We start from the raw sequence: 19,744 nt of genomic DNA on the forward strand, positions 1-19,744 counted from the left end.
CCAGCCTGGTTGGTCTACAAGAGGTAGTTCCAGGACAGCCTCCAAAGCCAAAGAAACTACAGGTGTGAGTATAACCAATAGAATACAAGAGATGGAAGAGAGAATCTCAGTTGTTGAAGATTTGCTAGAGGATATGCAGTCATCGACCAAAGAAACTCTCAAGTCCAACAATACCCTAACACAAAATATTCAGGAAATATGGGACATCGTGAAAAGGCCTAACCTAAGAATAGTAGGTATAGAAGAAGGTGAAGAAATACAGCTCAAAGGTACAGAAAACATATTCAACAAAATCATAGAAGACAACTTCCCCAACTTACAGAAGGATATGCCTATGAAAGTACAAGAAGCTTACAAAACATCAAACAGACTGGACCACAAAAAGAAGTCCCCTCAACACATAATAATCAAATCACCAAAACTACAGAATAAAGAGAAAATATTAGGAGCTGCAAAGAAAAAAATCCAAGTAACATATAAAGGCAGACCTATCAGAATCACACCTGACTTCTCAATAAAAACTTTGAAAGCCAGACATCCTGGATAGATATTCTACAAACACTAAAAGAACATGGATGCCAACCCAGACTACTGTACCCAGCAAAGCGTTCAATTAGATGGAGAAAACAAAATATTCCATGAAAAACCATATGTAAATAATACATATGCACAAATCCAGCACTACAGAAAGTTCTGGAAGGAAAACTCTAAATCAATAAGATAACTACACTCACAAAAACATAGGCAATGGATAATCCAACTTTACAAAACACAAAAAGAAACAGGAGGGCAAAATCAACACACAATGACACCAATAAATTAAATACAAAACAAGAACCAACAATCAATGGACATGAATATCCCGAAATATCAATGGTCTTAACCTGTCTATAAAAAGACACAAGCTAACCAAATTGATATGAAGAGAGAATCCATCCTTCTGCTGTATACAAGAAACAAACCTCAATGTCAAAGACAAGCATTATCTCAGAATAAAGGGTTCGGAAAAGATTTTCCAATGAAATGGACCCACAAAACAAGCTGGTATAACAATCCCAATATCTAAAAAATTAGACCTCAAACTAAAATCAATCAAAAGAGATCTATGCCCCAAACACAAGGGAATTCACATTTGTAAAAGAAACATTAGTAAAGCTCAAAGCACACATAAAAACCCACACTTAGAGAAGGAGACTTTAAAACCCCGCTTTCACTACTAGACAGGACTAGCAGTCAGAAACTTAACAAAGAAACAAAGGATCTAACAGAATTTATGACCACCCAATTGAGTTTAACAGATATCCATAGAACATTCCATCCTAACACAAAAGAATATACCTTTTTCTCAGTGCCACATGGAACCTTCTCTAAAATTGACCACATAGTTGTCAACAAAGCAAACCTACACAGATACAAAAAAAGTTGAAATAACCCTCTGTATCTAATCAGACAAAAATGCTTTAAAGTTAGAATTTAACAGCAATGCAAATTCAGAAAACCTACAAACACATGGAAATCTAATAACAGCCAATTGCACCATTCCTGGGTTGAGGAAGAAATTAAAGACTTCCTAGAATTTAATGAGAATGTAGACACAGCATACCCAAACTTATGGGACACTCTGAAAGCAGTGCTAAGAGGAAAGTTCATAGCACTAAGTGCCCACACAAAGAAACTGGAGAATAGTCACCCTAGATAATTGACAGAACAACTGAAAGCTTTAGAGTAAAAAGATGCCAACTCACCATGGAGGAATAGACACCAGGAAATAACCAAACCAAGGGCTGAAATCAATAAAGTAGATACTAGGAAAACATAACAAAGAATCAATGAAACAAAGAGTTGGTTCTTTGAAAAGATCAACTAGATAGACAAACCTCTATCCAAACTAACCAAAAGGCAGAGAGAGAGAGAGAGCATGCTAATTAACAAAATCAGAAATGAAAGAGGGATATAACAACAGACACTGAGGAAATCCAGAGAATCGTCAGGTCACACTTTGAAAACCTGTACCCCAAAAATTCAAAAGTATAAAGAAAATGGACAATTTTCAGGATAGATATCACTGACCAAAATTAAACCAAAAAAAAAAAAAAAACAGATAAGCAGTTTAAGTTGATCTATAAACACTAATGAAATAGAAGCAGTCGTCAAAAGCCTCCCAACCAAAAAATGCCCAGGGCCAGATGGCTTCACTGCAGAATTCTACCAGAAATTCAAAAAAAGCTAATACACTCCTCAAATTGTTCCACATAGTAGAAGCATAATCAACATTGCCAAACTCTTTGTACATAGAGGCTACAATTTTCTTGATACCCAAGCCACGCAAAGACACAACTAAAAAAGAGAACCACAAACCAATATTCCTCATGAACATCCATACAAAAATAATCAACAACATATTGGTGAATCTAATCCAGGAACTCATTAGAAAAATCATATACCATGATCAAGTAGGCTTTATCCCAGGTATGCAAGGATGGTTCAACATATGAAAATCCATCAATGCATTCCACCATATAAACAAACTGAAAAAGAAAAACCACATGATCATCTCACTAGATTCTGTAAAAGCCTTTGACAAAATCCAACATCCATTCATGATAAAGATCATGGAGAGAATAGGAATAACTGGAACATATCTAAACATGATAAAAGCAATATACAGTAAACCAATAGCCAACATCAAAATAAATGGTGAGAAACTCAAAGTGATTCCTCTAAAATCAGGAACAAGACAAGGCTGTCCACTCTCTATATACCTCTTCAATATTGTCCTTGAAGTTGTAGCTAGAGCAAAAAGACAACAAAAGGAGATCAAGGGAATAGAAATCTGGAAGGAAGAAGTCAAATGCTATCTGCAGATGATATGAAAGTCTACATAAGTGATATGATACTACATAAGTGACCTGAAAAACTCTACCAGGGAACTCCTACAGCTGAAAAAGTAGCAGGATACAAAATTAACTCAAAAAAAAAAAACCAGTGGCCCTACTATTTGCATATGATAAACCCAATGACACAGAAATCATAGAAACATCACCCTTCACAATATCCACAAACAACATAAAATATCTTGGGGTAACGCTAACCAAAAAAGTGAAAGACCTGTTCAGTAAGATGTTCAGTAAGAACTTTGAGTCTTTAAAGAAAGAAATTAAAGAAGACATCAGAAAATAGAGGGATCTCCCCTGCTCTTTGATAGGTAGAATCAACATAGTAAAAATGTATTTCTTGCCAAAAGAAATCTACAGATTCAATGAAATCTCCATTAAAATCCCAACACAGTTCTTCACAGTCTTTACAGACCTTGAAAGAACAATATTCAACTTTATATGGAAAACAACAACAGCAAAAAAAAAAAAAAAAAAAAAAAACAGGATAGCCCAAACAACCCTTTACAAAAACGGAACTTCTTGAGGCATCACCATCCCTGACTTCAAGCTCTATTATAAAGCCGTAGTTCTGAAATCACCTTGGTATTGGCAAAAAAAAAGCAGATCTACCAATGCAATGGAATTGAAAACCCTGATATTCAGCCACACACATATGGACAACCGAGTTTTGAAAAGAAGATAAATCTCTACAATGGAAATTGGAGGGCATCTTCAACAAATGTTGCTGGCACAACTGGATTCAGATATGCAGAAGATTGCAGATAGATCCATATCTGTCACCATGCACAAAACTTAAGTCCAAAAGGATCAAAGATGTTGACATAAATCCAGCCACTCTGAATCTTCTAGAACAGAAAGTGGTAGATACCCTTGAATGAACTTGTACAGGAGACTGGTTCTTGAACATTACACTAGTAGCACTGTCAGTGAGATCTACAATTAATAAATGGGACCTCCTGAAACTGAAAAGCATCTGTAAGGAAAAGGACACAGTAAGACAAAAAGACAGCCCAAAGAATGGGAAAAGACCTTCACCAATCCCATATCTGACAGAGGGCTGATTTCCAAAATATACAATGAACACAAGAAGCTATCTACTAAAACACCAATCAATGAAATTAAATGGTGTGGTGCAGAACTAAATAGAGAATTCTTAGCAGAGGAATCTTAAATGGCTGAAATATACTTAAAGTGCTCAAAATCCTTGGCCATCAGAGAAATGCAACTCAAAATATCTCTGAAATACCATCTTACACTGGCCAGAATGGCTAAAATCAAAAACACCAATGACAATCTATGCTGGTGGAGATGTAGAAAAAAAGGAACACTCCTACATTTCTGGAGAGAGTGTAAACTTGTAAGACCACTGTGGAAATCAGTATGGCAGTTGCTCAGAAAAATGGGAATCAGTCTACCTTAAGATCCAGCCATTCCTCTCTTGGGCATATACCCAAATAATGCACATTGTTCATACAACAAGGACTTATGTTCAACCATGTTCATAGCAGCATTGTTTGTAACAACCAGAACCTGGAAGCAACCTAGATGCCCCTCAACTGAAGAATGGATAGAGAAAATTATACAATGTAGTACTACTCAGTGGAAAAAAGCAATGGAATATTGAAATTCCCAGGCAAATGGATGGAACTAAAAGAAACCATACTGAATAAGGTAAACCAGTCACAAAAAACCAAACATGGTATGTACTCACTCATATATGAATTTTAGACATAGAGCAAAGGATTACCAGCCTACAAATCTCTTCACCCAATAAACTAGGAAACAAGAGAAAAATGCCCAGGATCTCCTGAGCTAATTGGGAGCATGAGTGTAGGGTAGAGGGAGCTGGCAGAATGTGAGGAGGAGAAGAAGAGGGAAAGGAGGAAATGGAGGAGCAAAAATGTTGAGTCGGGGGAAGAATAGAGGAGAGCAGGATGAGAGATACCATAACAGAGGGAGCCATTTTCAGTCCATGGAGATATCTGGCACTAAGGAGATTTCCAGAGACCTCCAAGGATGACACAAACTGACAATCTAGCCAATGGTGGAGAGGATAACCTAAATGCCATTCCCCTATAATGATACTGATGACTACTTCTTATACCATCCTAGAGCCCTCATCCAGTGGCTGATGGAAGTAGAGGCAGACACCCACAGATATACATTTAACTGAACTCTGGGACCCAGCTGTAGAAAGGGAGGAATGGAGATCAAAGTGGACAGGACCAGGCTGGTGAAACCCACAGAATCAACTGTCCTGAACAAGAAGGAGCACATGGACCCCAGACTGCTGTCTGGGAGGCCAGCACTGGACTGATTAAGACCAGAACATGAATGTCAATGAGGAGGCCTCAGTACTCTACGAAGCCCCTGTTAGTGAATCAGTATTTTTCCCTGGTGTAAGAAGGAACTTTGAGAGCCCATCCCACATGAAGGGATGCTTTCTCGGCCTAGACACATGGGGGAGGGCCTAGACCAGGGCCAGGAAGATGTTTTGAACTTTGGGGAGCCCCATGGTGGGCCCTACCCTCCCTGGGGAGTGGAGCAGGTATTGGGTGGGGGGCATGTGGGGAATTGGGGGGAGGTTTTGGGGTGGGGATGGATAGAGAGAGAAGGGATTGACATGTGAGGCATGTTTGTTCCTAATTTGAACTAATAAAAAATAAATTTAAAAAAGCATCAAAATACTATCAGTATCAAATGAGTCAGCATTTTTAGACTCTTTTGCTGATGTTCTAGTTTTATTTCTGCTGTTATGATAAAAATCCTGAGAAGAATAATAAGGGTGGAAACATTGCATTTACTGTAGAATTCCCAGTTATATTCCACCATCAGTAGCGTGCCACAGAATTAGGCTTGATCATATCATGTTTCCCTTCAAGGACACAGAGAGAAAGAGACTCATGTATGCTGTATTCTTGATTCCTAGCTTTCTATGTCTTACACATTTGAGGGCCCTGCCATGAAGTGATAATACCCACAATGAGGGTGAGTCTACCCACCTCACTTACCATTCTAGACTAGCCCACACAGAGGTATCCACAGGCCAACCTGATTGAGACTCTCTTCCCATGTGTTTCTAGATTTGTGGCAAAATAGTGATCTCAGGTGATCAAAGCACTACACCAAGCCTGAAATCACTTTTTTGTATGTGCATGGTTACTGTATTTGCTCATATAACACATTGATTTTTGTGAAGCTGTGGGTTTTATATTTTTTGGTGCTCTGATGTGCAATTATTACAGCAACCTTTACTGAGAACTGGTCTTATTCAAGTGAATGTTTTTTTTGTGAAAATATTGACAACATTTCTATGAATCTATTCTGGTCTCTTTAGTTTAATGTATATATCTCTGTTTTTGCTGTTTTTAAGAGACTTTAGATTTAGTGAGTGTGAATTTCTTTCTTTCTTTTTTTTTTTTACCTTTTCTAGGTTGCTTCCAGGTTCTAGCTATTACAAATAAGGCTGCTATGAACATGGTTAAACAGATGTCCTTGTTGTGTGAATGTGCATCTTTTGGGTATATGTCTAAGAGTGGGATTGCTAGATATTTTGGTAGACTGATTCCCATTTTCCTAAGGAACTGCCACACTGATTTCCAAAGTGGCTGTATGAGTTCACACTCTCACCAGCAGTCGAGGAGTGATCCCCTTTCTGCATATACTCTCCAGCACAACATATATTTTGAAAGCACCTTATTGTCTTTGTAGATAGAATTCTCAGGAGCAGAAGCTACAGATACAAAGTGTTAGGAAAATCAGCTCTGTAGGAACAGACTGCACAGTCTGTACCTTTGATAAATGGATATGTTATAGATGAAGAGAGATAGAAGCAAATGATAGCACACTACAGGAAAAAAAAGATGAGGAAAGTGAGAGGTCTGAGGTTAATAGAAGTTGATTATTTAGTAATTGAAAAGAAATAAAGACCTTTAAATTAAATGCAAGCCAATAAATAGGGAAGCAAATGAAAATACTTTTTCAGTTGTCAAAGGAGGTATTTTTAAGATGGTATGCCAAGAATGTTAGTGGCTGAAGGACAGACAATGTGAGCGGGAGCTAGGATGGACTATGTAGTATCAGTGATTTGCTGCTATGAGCTAGGCATTTTAATCAAGGTTGACCTTGGGTAATGATGACAAGAGAAGAGAAGGTTTAATATTTTTACAAACAAATAAATGAATGTTTATCATAATGAGAATGCTAATTATCTTGAGCTGATCATTATTCAATGTGTATATTTTTTGAAATATCATACTACACTTCATAACTATGCTCCATTACCATGTGCTGTTATAAATAAGACACATTAGGCTGTTTTGTCTTATAAAACCTGACAAATATTTTATCATTTTTATTTTAACTTGTCTTTTATAAGGATATACAATGAGTATAACCTAATTGCCTTTTCCTTACTATTCTATAGAACTCTGCTGTAGACCAAATGTTGGGGTTTGATATTCAGTGCCTATGAGATACGATCTCCCTTTGACCTCATGTACAATTAGGAAAATGATGTTCCCAGAAGTTTATAACCTAGTCTATATACCATGTTTGCTCTGCCTATTTAATGTTTACAGTTCCAACATCAGCTCTCCTATGTCACATTCGCTTCATCCTTTGAAGAAGGCAGATGCTAATAGTCGATACTAGGGCATGGAGGAGATGAGGATGGAAGAAGTCATTATCTGGTATCTGGCTTGGGAGGAAAAGCTTAGCTAACTCATTTATTTCCTCTTATTTCCCCATTGCTTTTCATGACATTTAGAAACTCATATTTTCTCAGAGCTGAAATGTAAAAAAACTTTTGTAGAGGGCCACCAACATTTCTAACCTTCTTTCTCTCCAATGAAATTTTAAAGGTGAAGAATATATTAGGTTGCATATAACGGTTGCATAGTCTGAAATTAATGGGTCAAATAAATTGACTAAAATAATCAACATAAAAACAAAACAACTCCAAGAATTGTATACAGTGTGTGTGTGTGTGTGTGTGTGTGTGTGTGTGTGTGTGTGTGTGTGTGTGTGTGTATTTGGTGGGTACAAAACAACTCCAAGAATTGTATACAGTGTGTGTGTGTGTGTGTGTGTGTGTGTGTGTGTGTGTGTGTGTGTGTGTGTGTGTGTTTGGTGGGTACATGTCTATAAGGGGGTGTATTCCACAAATGCACCTATGAATATGGAAGCCAAAAAGAAATACCTGTTATGTTTATCAGTGACTATCAGAGGATATCTTTGTAGAGTCTATTCTGTCTTTCTATCATTTGTGTTCTATAGGAATCAAACTCAGGTCATCAGTGTAGGTGGCAGGTCCCTTTACTCAACTTAGCCATCTTGCCAGGTGCCATCTTTAGTGATCCATCTTGTCAGCCTAGTTTGTTTTTAAAGATGTCTGTACTAGCAACCTATTTTCTTCAGGAATATGACACATATTAGAAGTCAGCATTTATTATCATCTCCACTGTTAGTCCAAAGCCTGCTTATATCCACTGCTTATATCCAGTGCTAGTCATTATCCCACATAGCCTGACTCTGCTATTTTTACCTCAGTCATACTTCCTACTCAATTCCCAACATTATCAACTAAGGCCACACCTCTTTGAATTCCCCTTGCTGTTTAATCCATGGCTATCCCAACAACTTTAACCTTGATTATAATAGTTGTAATACATTTAAATTTTTACAGTGTATCCAAAATTTACACTTTTGTATGCCCTGCTACATTCAGATCCTCCCCTGAATATGAATTTCTATACTTCTGCTCATTGAAACTGTGATTTATATATGCCTTAATTCTTACTAGCATACTCAAGAGAGAAGGGTAGTGAATATTGTGGATATGCATATTTACATTGTGAACTATTGACAGAATGGTGTTAAATGAGGTTATAAAATTGTCTTTTAGTGTTCTCTATGTAAGACTGATTACTTGATACTCAGTGTACTCAATAGCTTACATTCTTATATCTATTTAGCAGTCAAGAACACCAGGCATAACATGACTAAAACAACTCTAAATCAGGATTTAGTGACTAGAAGAACTTGAGCATGACCCTTTACCTCCTAGTTAACCAAATAAATATCTAATGATGTACTTCGTTTAGGTACAACGACCCAAACTTCCAGGGAATTAGGATGCAGTTGCTAAAATTACCTGTTTTAACTATAACAATCTCAGAGATAACATCCATAATTCAATGGTGTGACTTCTTTTCTCTGTGCAATAGTGGTAAATTATGATGACTGTTTGACCTGAAAATCAGGCATGGGATGGACTAGCTTATGCATCACTTATTATTTTAGACATAAAAGCTATCACTTATTATTTTAGACATAAAAGCTAAATAATTTTTCTGTCCAAATATTAAAAATTAATATTGTCTGTATTACAGGTATTTTAAAGGATGAAAAAAATCTGTAAAGCACATAGTAGAAACTTAGCCATTCAAAAAGTATATTTATATTTAGAAGAAATGAATATTTGGAGGAGATAAATTGTCTATTTACTTAGTTACTTGATTTTTGTTTATTATTTGTTATTTAATGTTTAAAAAGTTTCTTTTATTTTTAAATGATGTGTATATGTGTGTCTGTGTGGGGGCATATGACTATAGGTGTCCAAAGACTACAGTAAGAGTATCATCAGTTGCCATAGTCCTGGATTCACTGGCAGTGTGAGAGACGAACATGTTCTATAGGAACTGTACCTGTGTCTCTAAAGAGCAGTATGTGTTCTTTACCATTGAGACTTCTCAACTGCCCCTTACTTAATCAATGATCTGTTTCTATGACAAATTACTATGACCATCATTACATAGCTTGAGTAGATGGATTCTGGGGTGATGGCTCAATTAGTAGGAGTACTTTGCAAAATGAGCACCTAAGTCTGAATCCCTGGCAGTCATGTAACTCAACACAGCATAACCCTGGCAGAGCAATAACCTGTCATCACAGTGAGGAGATAAGCAGATAGCAAAGAGCTTACTGCCTATTCAATATTGGCAAAATAATGAATTTCTAGTTCAGTGAAAGACCCTATCTTGAGACAATAAAAGACAAATACACAAAAAAAAACTACTCAGCAGAAAAAAACAAAGGAATCTCGAAATTTGCAGGAAAATGGATGGAACTAGAAGAAACCATTCTGAGCAAGGTAACCCAATCACAAACAGATAAAACATTCTGTTCTGGCCTCTACAAGTGTATGCATTGGAACATGTACCCCATACTCATATGGATGAAGCACGCATGAACACACGCACGCACATGTGTGCACACCCACACCCACACCCACATATAAATTCATATATATTATATATTATCTAATATATATATATATATATATATATATATATATATTTACATATCTGTATCTACACAGACACAGGCACATACACACAGAGTGGAGAGAAAGACAGGGAGAGAGAGAGAGAGTATGTAAATTTGCCATGCCAATAGCCACAGGAGTGTTAGTAAATCCCTGTAAGTGGCAGGATGGGATATAAACAGGTTCAAAGGTTGTACTTATTCCTTAGAGCTGAGCCTTCATAAATCTGAAGTAAATTTCTCTCAAGAAGCACCCATATTAATACATAGTAAGTTCTCCCCGCCACAGTTCCCACGATTGTTGTCTTATAAGACCCATTCAGACATGAGGGTACATAAGATAGTTGTTCTCTCCTGTAAATGTCCATGTTTAACCTCCATTTTGTTTTGTATTCCTCCTGAGCACCTGCCTGTTTGCTATCTAGCTTATGTAGGATGTCTCCTCACCTGACACTGAAGAGTCGCACCCTATGGCAGACCAACTGCAATTGGCAATGATCTCTATGACTCACAAACACTACTCCCCATTTAGGCCTTGGACCTTTTTATTAAAACATGGCTTTCATGTTTAACTGAAGCAATATCCCTCTAGCTCACAGGCTGTGCATCCTAAGCTTTAGTCATGTCCAGTACTAACTGAAAATAATATTTTACATAGAGCATTCAATTCATTTTTATAAAAGGAAAACAGAAAATAGACAAAAACTGAGTAACCGCAGAGTGAAAATGACTGTTCTTGGTGGCTGGATACAGCAGTGATCCATCAATGTAATCCTCATGTGGTCACAGAGCAGATAGAAAAAAACATGAAAACAACAACAAAACAAAACCTTCACGCACAGAAAGCATATCATATGGGATGGGAATTGTGATGCTATCATTTTTCCAAACTGTAAAGAGAGCCCTGATCAAATAAGCAGATACAATCACCTGCAAACAGAGGGGAGAAATAACAGAATACCCAATAGTCTCAAAGCAGGTAGAAATAGAGAAGATTAGAATTACTTGAATATGTAGCCATATGTTGATCCAATAAAATCTCGATCAGAAAACAGTAGTACATAGAAGAGAATATGACTTAGAAATTTCTACCTCTTGTCGTTTCAAAACATATAAATTAATTGGATATGAATATTTCCATAAGTAAAGCCATATGGAGCTATCATAGGCCTTCCAGCTCTTTGCATCACTGTTTTTTCCCTGTGTGTTGGTCACTTGATGTGCCCTGTCTTCTATTGGTAATGGATAGCTGGCTTCTATAAAATCTTCTTTTCTGTGTAGAAAAAGCTCTTAAACACATAGAAAACAAGTAAATGGCCTATTTTCAAAAGTTAGAAAATTTTAAAAGGAGCTAAATATGTAAGGCTTACATTTTCATGGAATTATATTTCAAAAACTAAAACAAAAATTGACAGAAAACCAATTTAATCCATGTATGGAAACTTCCATTCCATTTAGATTACTATTTGCTGACAAACCTGCAGTATGTATTCTTTGCTATTCATACATGATCTACAAAGATCCTTGTATACTTATGTCACTTTAATCTTTGGGCTGTATTTTCCTACAGAGTCATCATATTCTTTAACTGAGTATGTTCATTGCATAACAAGGATTTAATAACCTTTGACCACAGTATTCACCCAAGAATTTGCCATGAATGTTTTAAAAACTATATTTCTGGGGATTGGAGAGATGACAATTTGGTTAAAAACTGTTGTAAGAGACTGGAGTTGTGTTCCCAATACTCCTGTCGGGAGGATCACAAGCTCTATCTGCAAGGAATCCCATATCCCTTTATGTGCTTTGAGTACAACTCCAATCGAATGCACATACACCTCACCCAAACATACATATAGATAATTAAAGATGAAACAAGTATTTTTAACAAATTCCAGTCTGGTCAAATATTAAAGACTCACTCTTTTGGATGACTGTTTGGATTTGCTTGAATTTAAATATATTGTTACTCTTTAACAATTTTACATACATATAACCTGAATATTCTTACTCCTCACAGTCCCAGTGAAAACCTCCTTCCCAACAAGCACAGATATTTTCAGGTCTTTTGTTTGTTGTTTGGATTTGGGGAACAGTGAGTTTATTTAGGATTGTACTCGTGGATGGCTGTAATTTCCTGGCACCTGGGACTCCATCACTAAGGAAAGGACTCCCTCTCTCTTAGCAAACGTTAACTCTTTGTTTGTTGTTTTAAGATAGGGTCTCTCAGAGGAGACCCTACTGTCCTACAACTTGTTGTGTAGAGCAGACTGACCTCAAACTCACAGAGATCCATGTCTCTGCCTCCCCAATGCCATGGCTGTGATTAAAGGTGTGGGCCACCATTGTGTACAGGCAGATAAGCACCAGAGAAGCCAAAAAGTTTAGTCATTCGACTTACATCTTCAATGGAATGAGGTAACTACTCTTCCTGTAGTGCTAAGAATGGTATAGATTTATAACCCCTTGATCCTTTCTTATCTGATGAGACAGGATGATTTCATGTTTTTACTTATCCAAGACATTTCCCCTAAACTTTGAGCATTGTTTTTAGACCATAAACTCCATTCTAATGAGGGATGTCACTTGTGGTTTCCAACAACCTATGTTACTTCTATGTTATTTTAGGGCCAGGATATTCCCGACACCTAATGGTATTATGATTAACCTCATTTGTGATACCTAGACCCTAAATCTTGGTGACCCTCTCTGAGTCAACTGTATCCATTTTTGTGAATGAAGTCAGATGTACTTTCTTTTTGTTGTTGTTTTTTGTTTTTTGAGACAGGGTTTCTCTGTGGCTTTCGAGGCTGTCCTGGAACTAGCTCTTGTAGACCAGGCTGGTCTCGAACTCACAGAGATCCGCCTGCCTCTGCCTCCCGAGTGCTAGGATTAAAGGTGTGAGCCACCAACACCCGGCCAGATGTACTTTCTAAGGAATCTTAATGTAAACATGCCATAAGTTGTTAAGCACTTGGGATTGAGTTAATTGTTATCTGAATACTTTTTGCTTTCAAAAACTGGGCTGTGTTTAAATATGGCACAGTAAAATGATGGGGCAAATCTCTAGAAGTCCTGATCCACCACCAGTTGTAATAAAATTAGGTTCAACTGAGTTTTATTCTTGTCTCTGCATGTTTTTTTTTCCCTGTATGTCGTAATTCCTGCTGAGGAATCTCCAAACCACTGCTTAGAACAAGTTTTACCTTTTAATAGCTCTGATTTGGGTCTTTTGAGCCCTTCCCCTATTTGAATGTTTTATTTAGTTGAAAAGAAATATCAACTTAAGACAAAAAATTTTTATTTGATACATTTTCTGATCAAGAACAATTGTGAATTTTTACTCTCAGTTTGGGATTTCAGTTCCCAGATGGCTTTAAAAATTTTAACTAGAGTGTAGATCATAGTAGGTCAAATTCCATGGACCAAAAAACCTGGGGATATGTGTTTAAGTGTTTAAACCTCACACTATCCATGAGTTGTGCTATTTTTCTGATTTCACTTTTGTTTTTTAAAATGCAAGACTGTCTATAAAATCTAGTATCCAGGATAATTTTGAATTTAAAACTTTATCATAAATAACAACAGCAAGAAAGACATTATTGCTGAAGATAACACTTTTCTTGCTTTAGGGATATAGAGATGTCAATATCTAGCCAAACAAGGAGCTCCCAGTTAACTAGATTTCATAGTTCTGGAAGGTGTTACTCAGGATGCAGGTAGAAAGAAGACATTATTGCTCTTATCCCATGCTTGGTCTTCCAAACTATAATTCCAAACAGCCATGCAAGATTGCCTACTGGTACAAAACCAGCAAGTCTGACTATTAAAATAATCAACTACTCTCTTGATTGGACTTTAGGGTTTATCCACAGGAAGTAATTCGTGCATGGTACCCATAGCTAGGGAATTCATAGGTCTCAGTAGAGAATGTTTAATTTTTTTTATTCAATGGAAAAGTTGTTGAGCGCTCGCGCGCGCGCACGCGCGCGCGCGCGTGTGTGTGTGTGTGTGTGTGTGTGTGTGTGTGTGTGTGTGTGTGTGAGAGAGAGAGAGAGAGAGAGAGAGAGAGAGAGAGAGAGAGAGAGAATATATTTGTGTTGCTCTCAACCTTAATCAGAAATGCTTTGGGTGGTGATTAACACAGAGACTAATAACTACTAAAAGTGCTGAAAAAGATGACTATGAATGTCTAGCAGTAATTGGGATATATTTGTCAACACTTACACACAAAGCTTAAGAAACATCTCACAAAGACAGGTCATTAAAATGATGAGATCTGGAAGACGAGAAGGAATGCTGTACTGTGAAATGTTGTCCTTTTGGCCTGAGATGCCCGTTACACATATGAACTCATAGCACCTGTGGTTGCCTACAAAAGACTTGCACAAAATAAAACCATTAAAAAAAACATCATGGTGGAAGAGAAAGGCTCGAAAGTCCCCACAACTAACTGGGGAGCTTTTGGCACTTGAAGTACTCTAGGGCAGGAAGAATCACATTTAGGAGGCAAGGCAATTGGTAAATTACACATGTCACAGTGGGAGAACACACAATAATGAACACTGAGAAAGGTCTAATTGGACTGAGTGGGTTATGAAAAGCAAAAAGTGGGGGGCAAGAAATTAAGGAGAGATCTGGAGTGATTGTTCAAGAAGGAGATACAAGAAATAGTATGAAACAAATATAATCAGGATACAGTGTATATATATTTTCAGGGAATAAATGAAAAAATTAAAAATAATATTTGTGTGTGCAGTTTAAGAAATAAAAAGAAATGGAACTACTTTAAAATGTTTTAAATTAAGCCTACCTTTTAAGATCTAGATATGGACCCAATCATTTTACTTGGGTCTCCTCTAGAGGTAATAAGAGTTTCTGTACAAGGTCTGCCTCCCACAGATATCAGTCATCAATGGCTTCGTCAATTGCAGGACTCTTATACAATACCTCATCTTCCATGTGAAAGTAATCAATAAATTGAAATGCAATTCAATTGAACTGCCAGAATAACTTGAGTGTTCTGAATTGAAGTATTTTGAAATCATTTCAGATCCCTTTTGCATGTTTAAATATATCAATATTAAAATTTGTCTTAAGATTCTTACATTTCTATTGTATTAAAAACTAAAATTAATGCATTTTGTGAGACAACTATGCACCATAAATTTCTATCTATTTATGAATTTTATTCATTATATCTGCAAAAAATGATGCACTGTTTTAAAGCTTTTTAAAATTAATCATGCCTCATGGATATAGTGGAAGATTTACAAACATTCTCTGAAGTTGTAGTTTTACATTTTATATAAACACAGATATTCATAAATTTATATGAATGGCAATTTCATATACCTCTAGTTTTCTTTGGATGTGATATCCTATATAGCAATGGGCCTTTCAACAACATTCTTTGTCCTTTACTTTTATTTTTCTGCAAGTATTTCCATGGAAAAAACATTATAAAGTACGAACTTTCCATGATAGCTAAATTCAAGTTGTCAGTGAAAATATTTACTCATGTATAAAATTTCAGCAGCATTTGTTTTGTAATGGTCCAATTATGTTGCAAGTCATTCTACAATATAAAGATTTGGCTTTTGTAATATTTTTCCAAAATTTCCTATTTGATTCTGAACAGTAATTTTTGCCATCCATATTCTACAATAGAAATCTGCCATGAGAAAAACTGATTACCAATGTTGGAATCTGTCTTCTTGTTCTTCAATAAATCTTAACACTGCTTTGTCATTTTAAATGATATTCATCATTTTGAGGACATCTGTACTTACATAACAGTGTCATCCTCACACACCCATATACTTATATTCCTTTACATTACTACTTGAGGGTCTTAATGATTTCTTTAACTCCTACTCCTCACTCTCAAGACTTGCATAACAGCAATGGGAATCCGTAATAGTGCCAAAGATTAATCTGCAAGAAAAGTCCTTCCAGAAACAATATTGACAACCTGTGGCCTGGATTCCAACTTGCTTAAAATGTCCATATACTAACTCAGGCCCTTTCATTAATTACCTTGAGTTATTAGTTTGAGAGAATGAGTCATTTCAAGAGGTATAATCTTGATTTTCTGCTAAGCAGCAGTAAAATAATTGAGTGTCTCTTGGTAATTAAGATTTCTGTGGAGTGATGAGTAATGTTAATACTGGTTACATGGTATAATTGGGTTGTGTAAACTATGACACATATATAAAATAATTTATTCACATTGGAATACAAATGGATGTGTGTGTGTGTGTGTGTGTGTGTGTGTGTGTGTGTGTGTGTGTGTGTGTACTTGAATGCTCAATAACACTTGTTGAAAAAAAAGGCTATGAACCTGAAAGTGAGCAAGGAGGGGCATATGAGATTTTGAAGTGAGGAAAGGAAAGGTAGAAATGTTATAATTATACTACAATCTCAAAAGCAAACCCAAAAAATCAAAGACGGTATGTCAGATACTCTGGATGGTTCATTCTATTCTCCCTTTTAGTCTTTTGTTTTTACATTAAGCATGGAGTTTATTAAAGGGGGAGCATGGGGGGACAAGAAAGATAGAGAGGAAAAGAGAGAGTGGCAAAGGACAAGAGAGCAAGAGAGCAAGAGAAGAGGGCAAGAGAGGGAAAGAGCAGATAGAGAGTCCAAGAAACATGTGATCACCAAGTACTGGGATTTTTGACCAGCCCAAAAAGGCGAGAGACCACAATCTCCATATGAGTTTGAGTCCTAACTAATGGAAGCATGGGTGGAGGTAGAGACGAAGGGCATAAAGATTGAAAACACAAGTACATTGCAGATATTTAAATTAGTATCAAAATATTCTTAAACTCATAAAGAAGCAATATACTTGCAACATTTTATCAAATTGAATAATTTTTTACTTAATTTGTATATATGGCAGCTTTGAGTAGAAGGAATGCTCAGATTTCTAGGCAGTAGAAACATTTTATCTAGCTTAGACCATTGTATTCATCATATTAATTATTAAAATTTATTCATTGCATTCTATCAATGACACCTGTCAAAATCTTTTCTTTCATAGGATCACATATGGGTACACAGCTGTCATCTCTATCATCTCCAGGAATTATGCTTGCATTGCAAAGCTACTCCATTAACAAGGCAGAACACTGAATTTTCAAGTGTGCATAAAAAGTGGTAATTCTTTTCCAAAGTGTATATGTACATGTGATATATATATATATATATATATATATATATATATATATATATACACACATATATATATATGTATATATATATGACATATACATCTTGTAATATAATATTACATGTCATATGTCTGACATATCTATAAATGTTGCTATACACACACACACACACGCATATATATATAATGCTATCTGCCATTCTATAAAAACCTGTGCAACTGAGGAAAATACTTATGTTTTGGTGTTTTAACCATAGGCATGATGCGATGCAGTTACTCATATATATGGTGATTCTATACTCTTTAAGCCCTTTAAGGAGAAAATTCATGCTCATTTAAATTTATACATCATGCTAGTTGAAAAACAACTTTCTGCATAGTGCTTTCAAAGTAATTGTAATTTTAGTGAATGTATCCAAAAAATACACTCATTGCAACTGAATTTGTTTGTTTGGTGATATATAATCATTATAAGATATCTATTTCCGTATCTTACAGCAAACCACAACCAATTATAATGCAATATTGTGCAGCCCAGTCCCAGTGGATACAGCTACAAAATACCTCAGCCCCTATGACTCAGGGAATGTTGTGTGTGTGGTGGGGGTGAAATCATTTTAAGGCTCAGAGAATCTCTGGGTTTGCTGTGAGATCAGGTCTCATAGTAACAACAGAAGCAACAACTGTGACCTCTCAGCAACATCACCAGCCAATGTTGAACAATGTTGACACAAATTAACCTGCCACACTGCACTAATTGTTATTTCATATATATATTTCAATTAGAAAAATGGAAAAGAGGCTATGAATTTGAAGGTGAGAAGAAGGGGATATATTGGAGGGTTGGGAGGGAGGAAAGAGAATAAATGAGTGTTGTAATTATATTGTAATTTCAAAATTAAAAAGAAATATCTGAGCCATTTCTATCTTACATGCTTATTCACGATAAAAACTTAAGCTCATATTATTTTCAAACTCTTTAAGTATAATAATGCTTTTAATTTGCAAATAAATGAATAAAATGTTTTAATTGTATCACTAATGTAACAATATGAATGTATTTCCTCTGACATTATTTGATGAACCAATAGTATAATTTATCATAATCTCACCTACTTTAAGATAGAAGATATATATATATATATATATATATATATATATATATATATAGAGAGAGAGAGAGAGAGAGAGAGAGAGAGAGTAGATATCTACCCATCTTCTTATTCATTTTTTCACTTACCTGGTTAAAATATTCCTGTCTATCTGCCTTTTTTCTACTTATCACTGATTCAAAAGCTCACCGAAAGAATCCACTAGAACTTAACTTTAGTAATGTTTTAATTTTTTACTGAATTCTGTTTAAAAAGCCCTTTAACTAAAAGAAACATAAGGGGCTGAACAGATCTTTTCTGTCCTATGATGAGCCAGAATTGTGAAAAAATTAAGGAAGCTGGTAACTATTTTCCTTTGTACACTGGATGCATGCTTACATACTAGAGGGCTTTGAACTGCCAAATGATTTCATTCATAGCAGAATTAAACTCTTGTCAAGCAAGTCCCACATGACCCTTCATGTGCTTTTTAGAAAGGTAATAAACTCAGTGATTTAAGCATGCATTTTTTTGGTGTTTCTCACCAGTATAGAAGGCTTTATCTCAAAGGACAGAGGTATATGTAAATAACCCATGAATCTTTAGTATGCATGTTATAATGTGTAAGTGATAATGGCACAGATAAAATATTGCCTAAATCAAGAGAAGAAATGAGTGTTAAAAACTATTAAATAATGGATGGTTTCACTGGCATGTGGTGTGTTTAGGTAGAATTTTTGAAACCTGGATGACTTGAATCAGCACCAAAAATCATCACCTTGATGGTCACTAATAGAAATCTTCAATATCACAGCATTGATGGCAGCATTCAGATACCATCACTGCTATTTAAAACACAGATTTGGCTCCATACTAAGAAGAGAGCCTGGGGTGATGGTTCAGACAGCGAAGTATGGAGACTTGGGTATGAATTCTCAGCATCCACAAATTTATATTTTGTTTGTTTGGTTGGTTGGTTTGGAGTTTCTTTTTTTTCTGTTGTTGTTTTAAGACAGGAACTCTCTATGTAGACCTGATTGTTCTGTACGGTTTTATATAGACCAATCTGACTCATAGAGATCCACCTGCCTTTACCTCCTAAATTCTGGGATTAAAGACAGGCACAATCACACACAGACTGTCATTTTTATGATTTATCTTTGTGGTGCAACTGGAATCTTAGCATTGTGGAGCTAGACACATGAGCATCCCAATTGCCCACTCACTGGCCAGTTTAGCCCACTGAGAGATGATGC

The sequence above is a fragment of the Cricetulus griseus genome, chromosome 2 (genome assembly GCF_003668045.3).
Source record: "Cricetulus griseus strain 17A/GY chromosome 2, alternate assembly CriGri-PICRH-1.0, whole genome shotgun sequence".
Classification (NCBI taxonomy): Eukaryota; Metazoa; Chordata; class Mammalia; order Rodentia; family Cricetidae; genus Cricetulus; species Cricetulus griseus.